Consider the following 7,795-nt stretch of genomic DNA (forward strand, 5'->3'; position numbering starts at 1 on the left):
CCATTTCATTTTTCCAACCAAAAAATCATAGGATAAGAGCTTAGAATTGGCCAAATAATTTTCTTCTTGCATGGTAAGCAAATTAATTTCATTACTTGTATTTTTTATGTTTTTGAGATTGTTGCAACTAGGTTCAACTAACATGTATCTTTGTTTTTAAAACTGTTAAAGTTTTAAAATTTTGTCATTGATGAAAATTGGAACTTTTGTTGTTTAATGGTATGTTTGTGAGCTTAGGTGTGAATAGGGATTAATTTATTAAGTAAACTTTGTTATTTTTATGTATGAGGACCAAATTGTAATAATGTAAAATTTGTCATGAAATTTCTAAAAAATATGTTTTTAGGGCTTTAAAGTTTTGAATTTCTAATCGGATTTAAAATCAACGCTTAAATTTGAAAGATATAATAGTTTTGACTTTATGGACTAAATTGAATAAAATGCAAAATTTTAAGGAAATTATGAAAAATGAATAAAAGATATCATATTCATGAAATTAGATGGTTTAAATTGATAAAAGCTGATAATGTGAAATGAATTATTATATAAATCAGGAATTGAATCGTACTGAGGAAAATCAAAGAAAAAGAAAAAATTACAGAATAGTCCCTACGAACATATTCATTTGTTGGTTGTATTAGGTATGTAACACCCCTTACCCGTACCCGAGGCCGGGATAAGGTACGAGGCGTTACCGGAGAAATATACAAACATTAAACTTAAATATGGGCCATAAAATTTCATTCATATTTCAAATCGTTCATTCACTTACACATGGTCCCTTATTTGAGTCTACGAAGCCCAAAACATACTTTAGAAAGGGTTTGGGACTAAACCGAGAACTTACAAAAATCTTTGAAATTTCATACTTTAAGGCTCCACACACCCGTTTCTCAAAGTCGTGTTCCATACACGGCTGAGACACATGGTCGTGTCTCTGCCTGTGTGGAATATACCTAGGCTATTTTCCAAGCTTTGGTCAACCTTAATCTCTTACACACTTATACAAAATCAAAAGCATATAACATGGTATTCATTTATGATTAAATATTCTCAATTAAACCACAAACATAGCATTTGTATATCATCATACATGTGTCTCTCATAAGCATACAACATGGTATTCATTTATGATTAAATATTCTCAATTAAACCACAAACATAGCATTTGTATATCATCATACATGTATCTCTCATACTCATTTTACCTTGTTTATTATAGTACCACTTATACATTTATACCAAGATTATCATCTTACCAAATATCTTCAGCTTAATCATCAAGTATTCATATTTAAAACTAGATCATATCTTTATAAAATACCACAATTCAGATGCGCAAATAACATGTTTGCCTAAAACATTTTAATTCAACTCCATACCCTACAAGCATTACATTGAGACTAGTCATATATATATACATGTCATAATACATATCATTCTCTTTCTGTTTTCTTATAAACACATATCATTTATTTCATTATATCAATATTTCATATACCATAGTTTCCATGTATTCCACATATATTTATTTTCCTCCTCCTCCTCTCCATTCCACATCCTTAATGTATATAGCATTCTTGTAAGTACGATTTCACAATTTACTAATAAATGCTCACATCAAACTGTCCACAAGAGTCATAGTCACTTACTTATTTATAATTCGAGCTACAGAACTCCAAATTAAGATCCGTAAATTTCCCCTGAAACTAGACTTACATATCTTTCCACCATAAAATTTTCATAATTTTTGGTTTAGCCAATTAGTACAGTTTATTCATTAAAATTTCTCCTGTTTCACATTCTGACAGTTCTGACCTCTCTTCACTAAAAATTAATTATCTCACAGTACAGAACTCAGATAATGTTCTTGTTGATTTATCTTGAAAATATACTCATTATGGATTTTAAAAATATGATTTTAAGCCTCTAATTATTTTTATCCAAATTTTTGTGATTTTCCAAAGTCAGAACAGGGGATCACGTAATCATTCTAAACCAGTCTCACAAAAACATAAATATCTCAAAATATATAACTTCTTTTCTTTCTCTGTTTCTTTTATATGAAAATAGACTCGTTAAGATTTAATTTGATATCTCATTCAGTCTATGATTCAATTTCTACTATTTTTGGTGCTTTTTCAAAATTACGTCACTGCTACTGTCCAAAACAGTTTTATTGCTAATTCACTCTTTCACACTTTCTTTGTATTAACCTCATTTTAACATATATATCACAAATCATTTTCACCACATTTCATACATCACAAGTATAGGCCCATGATCACAAGGTCACCATAAAATCATCCTCATGTATAACCTACTTGTTTATAACCTTACCACATCCTGGTCACTTAATGAACACATCATTCACATAACCAAGTTCCTGCACTTATTCATCACAAAACTCACAAAGCAATACATAGAGTCTCCCGTTGAACACTTCGGATCAATCCTCGATACTTGGTGGTTTCAGTACATAGCTCTATAGATCATATAGTTTGGCTCTCTTGTACACATGGTGAACACTCAGTACCACCCATGTGACCTAGCCAATTTATCTCGTAGCTCTCTTGTCTACATGGTGTCCTTCACCTGGAACCACGCATGCGACCTAGCTACATATATCTCGTAGCTCTCTTGTCTACATGGTAAACACATAGTATCACCCATGTGACCTAGCTACATCATAATGTCTTGTAGCTCTCTTGTACACATGATGTGCACTCAGCACCATACATGTGACCTAGCTACATACTATCTCAGATCATCCAATCTTTCAAAGGTTCAACCGGATTTCTCTCTTTTCTAACAATTTCACCAATCAAGTAATTATCCACAAACATATTTCCAATATTATTATAAAATATCATAATACAAGTAATATTGATGTATTACTTAGATATAAACTTACATCTCATTTAATATCAAGGCAATAACATTAAATTACACATTGCCTTATTAAAAATCATATGAACTTACAATTTCCCATAATATCCATAATCATAGAAATCACATTTATGTATGATAATTCAATGCACTTCATGCACCATAGACATATTTTTAAATCAATTCATAAACTTGGCACCATAATCATTTAATTTAACATAATTCAATTAATTCACTAAATTTAACTTTCAAATTTACAAAGATTATTGTCAGATTATTATCATACCAACTTACATATTTTCAACACCTCGAAATTATAATAAATATATCAATTTTGCATTGAAACATGCATAAATTAATGCTTATTATACATATGAACTTATCTCGATACTAAAACGATCATTTTACTAACTTTCCCAATTTTCGATTTTTCTCTCATTCTAGGTTCAAATCTCATTTTTCGGGATCTAAAACATCATATTTTACTTATTTAATTAATTTAATATTCAAAACAGTCCTTAACTCAAACTTTTGAAAAATTACAATTTTGCCCCTAAACTTTTGCATATTTACACTTTTGCCCCTAGGCTCGGGAATTAAACTTCATCCCTTATTCTTATGTTTTATGACATGCTGATCACTTTTCCCTTCTATGGCAACATCAAATTCTCACTCTAACATATACTTATGACTATTAGGTATTTTTACCGATTAAGCCCTTTACTGCTTTCACTCAAAACCGAGTAGCACAAGTTGCCTAACATAATTTAAAACCTCATATTCTATCATAAAACAGCAAAATAAACACATTTCACCTATGGGTATTTTTCCAAATATGAGCCTTAACTTAAATTATTGCTAGAATAAGCTTAATCAAATTATCGGGATTTCAAAAACGTAAAGAGCTTAAAAAACGGGGTTAGAACGGACTTACTATTGAGCTTGGAAAGCTTGAAAACCCTAGCCATGGTTTCCCTCATGCTAATTTAGGCCTCCATGAAAAAGATGAGCCAATTTTGGCTTTATTTTCCCTTTTTATTTCTTTTAATTACCAAATGACCAAAATGCCCTTCCTTACTAAACTTTCAAAAATTCCATCCATGTTCAATTTTTTTCCATCACTTAGAAATTGGTCAAATTTCTATTTAAGACCTCCTAATTAATATTTCAAATCAATTTCATACTAAAAACTTCTAGAATGCAAGTTTTGCAACTTATTCAATTTAGTCCCTAACTTCAAATTGAGCACTTTATGCATAGAATTTTTTCACGAAATTTTCACACAATCATATCATAGACCTCAAAATAATCATAAAATAATTATTTCTCTCTCGAATTTTGTGGTCCCGAAACCTTTGTTCCAACTAGACCCAATTTTGGGCTATTACAAGGTAAGTTCATAGTGTATTAAAATATGTTTATACATATTATTTTCTATTGAATCTTGATAATATATATTGTTAATGTTGCGTGATGGAATTGAAATTTTATAATCAAATGCTATGGTGAGTAAAGACTAAATTGAGAATCGATGAATGTTGGGAAATATGATTTATATGGATTTTTGAATGAACATGAATTGTTATAGCATGTGAGCATATAGCATCAAAGTGCCTCTAATTATTAAATGTTACCAAATCTTGTTTAAATGCCCGATTGAACGTAGTAAATGATTAGAATACAATTGACATGTCAATAAGGTTAGAATGTGCATTTGTATGGGTTAGCACTTTGGTGCCTCTATTTGCACTTCTCTGTTTGCACTCCAGTTCCTCTGATTGCACAATCATGCCTCTGTTTGCACTACTTGCCTCTGTATAGCATTATGATGCTCCCTAGTGTGCTGTAGTTACCCGAGTATCCGAATTATTTTGCTATAGTTCATTGGGCTACTGTTGAAAGAAAGTAAATTGATTGACTTCATAAATTTCTTGGAAATGATATGTTTATACAATTATTGAAATGTTAATTGATGAAATTGCGTAAATATGAGTATGTGTTTAAAATTTGTTTTGGAACGATATCAAAATGACTAAAATGTTATAGTTTATATGTATGAAATGCTCACTTTGTAAATGTGATATGTGGTGACAGAGCTGTATGTTTAAAAGAAATGGTATATGATGGGGAATATGAATTGGAATGATCAATTGGTTAATATAATTCTTATGTTGGATCTTTCCTATTGAATGATACGAAAATATGTCGTACTAATTGATTGAGAGATTATACGATTGATACTTGAAATACTCACCTTGTTGCTGTAAATGTCTTGATAGGAAATCGTGTTAGATTAATTATATTTGTTTACTTAATTGTAAACTAAGGTAAGAGTTTTGCTTAAATATCTATAAACTACTAAACTATTATAAGCTTACTCTATTTCATTTCCTATTTTTTGTAGTTGACGTTTTGCGGGACTAAGCAATCGGATCAATTTCAAGGCTCACACTATCAAGCTTCAATCTTGGTAGATTTTGACTCGTAAATTTTTTGTTTTGTGGCATGTATATACATAGGTTATTTTGGATTATTAGTTAAATCTATAAGTTGATGTTGTAATATGTTGTAATGGTTATCCTGTGTAAGGTTGCATTTTAATCGTTTTTATGGTGTGCATTTAGTAAATGATGAATGCATGTTTGGAATTGCTATGCTTGATCTTAGATTATGAGATGGTTGGGTAATTATTGAACTTGGATGAAATGCTTGATTAATGTGTTAGTTGATAGTTATGATATATGCAATTATGGTATCAAGTTGTTTCATGGATATGGTAAGCTTTGAATATGTATCAAAGAAATGGTATGACTGAGATTTGGGAATGGTCTACTTTGGTAAAAGCTAGGCATGTTTTAGGTTGATAGCAAAGTATGGTTTGGAATGCACTTATGGTAAAATGCACATTGGTGTTTTTATATACACTAGTATGAATGGTTAGGTTGTGTATTTTGAATTGGTTGTGATGGTGTCATAGTGGTACATTAGTTAGGTAGTTAAGATGGATAATTTAAGTTGTGTTTTGGCATATTTTGATTAATTTGAATATGTTGAAGAATGGTTCAATGTTTTCTTGTAAATTAAATGAGCTTATGGTTTTGTAACTTGTTTGAAAAGACATTAATAAGTACATACGGTCATGTGCCTTACACAGGCATTTGGCTTAGCCGTGTGGTCTGTTTGATTTAGGTGACAATTGGTTCACACTACCACAGTTAGTTATACGGCGTGACAACACAGTCGTGTGATCCTAGAATAGACGGCCTTAGCCTGTCACACGACCTGATCACATGGTCGTGTGACCCCTACTTTACATTTTTACAACACTTTTCTGAAATGTTTCAAATTAGTCCCTGTTTTGTTATGAATTGTTTTAGAGCTTTTGATAATGTATGAATAACATGTTTTTGAATATATGAGTGATGATTAAAGTTCGTTTGGAGACATTTGAATTGACATAGCATGAATATGTTATGTGCGGTAGCATCCCGTAAACCTAATTCGGTGACAGAGACGGGTAAGAGTGTTACACAAAGGAGGGGAGGGGATAGGGGATACCAAAAGGAGAAAAAATATTGAGGAAAATAAAGAAAAAAAACTAGAAAAAAGAGGGGGGAGCCCTACCATGACGTGAGTGGATGGTAATGGGCTCCCCTCTCTTGTTTTCCTCAATTTTTTTCTGTTCCTTTTATTTTCAGATTTTTTCACTTGTTCCTTTTTTATTTTCGATATTCTTTTTTTTTCTCTATCAATTTTTTCCTAACACCGATTTTTCCCACCGTTAATACTAATTAAATTATTTTTCACCTAAAATAATATTTTTCAAGATAAAATAAATTGGGAAAGAAAATATATTTCGTAATACGTGTCAAATGATATAGAGAAAACATTCATGATTAGACAAATAAAACATGCATGATACGAATAATTTAGTTGACGTCAAAGACATTCAAAACTTTATTTATGATGATAGCTTTTTAATTAGAGATATTAGTTAGGACTAGAGTTGTCCATGGGTTGGGTCAGGCCAGGCCCTAACAAAATTCTAGGCTAGAGGCTCGGCCCAAAAAAAGGGCTTAAATTTTTGCCCAAGCCTAGCTCAAATAAAAATACTAAAGCTCGGACCGACCTAACCCGATCAGATTAAATTTTTACTTTATTTTTATATAAAAATTTAAAAATATAATTCATTAAAAACATTAAAAACGTTAAAATAAATTATTGTCAAAAATTGAAAATAAATTTTAAAAAGTCTTTATACTTAAATAACACTAAGATAAATGCAAATTAAAAGCAAGTGCCTCAAAAATAGTACCAAAATTAATAATAAAACAATAGTTATACAATATCCAAACAATAACAACAAAATAGTAGCAACATAATAGTGAAATGATAGCAAAATAGTAGGAAAACAACAACAACAACAACACAACAACTTTTTTTGCAAATTTGGCTCGAGCCTAGGCCAAAAAAAAAAAAAAACTTACCCAAGGCCTGCCTGTAACAACCCATTTTTCAGTGAAATCGAAACAGTGGTTTCAGGACCACAAATCTGACCAAAAATAAAATTTATTTTTATTTTATTATATGGTCCGTATTATGATAGACATGTCATGTGAAAATTTTGATACGAGACTTTTATCGATTAAGTGTTTAATTACGAGAAGGACTAAATCACATAAAATGTAAAAATTGAATTCCAATAGCTATAAGGATTAAATAGCTATGGGATTCAAATATAGAGGTCCTTATATGGCAATTAAACCATTAAAGAAAAATATGTAGATTTTTGGTGACTCATCCATGGAAAAATTAGAAAAGGGTAGGGACTAAATTGAAAATTAAAATAATTAATTAATTAAAAGATGATAAAAAGAAAATAACATCTTATTTTGTAATCTTCAAC

Source organism: Gossypium arboreum, chromosome 10, assembly GCF_025698485.1.
Source record: "Gossypium arboreum isolate Shixiya-1 chromosome 10, ASM2569848v2, whole genome shotgun sequence".
Lineage (NCBI taxonomy): Eukaryota > Viridiplantae > Streptophyta > Magnoliopsida > Malvales > Malvaceae > Gossypium > Gossypium arboreum.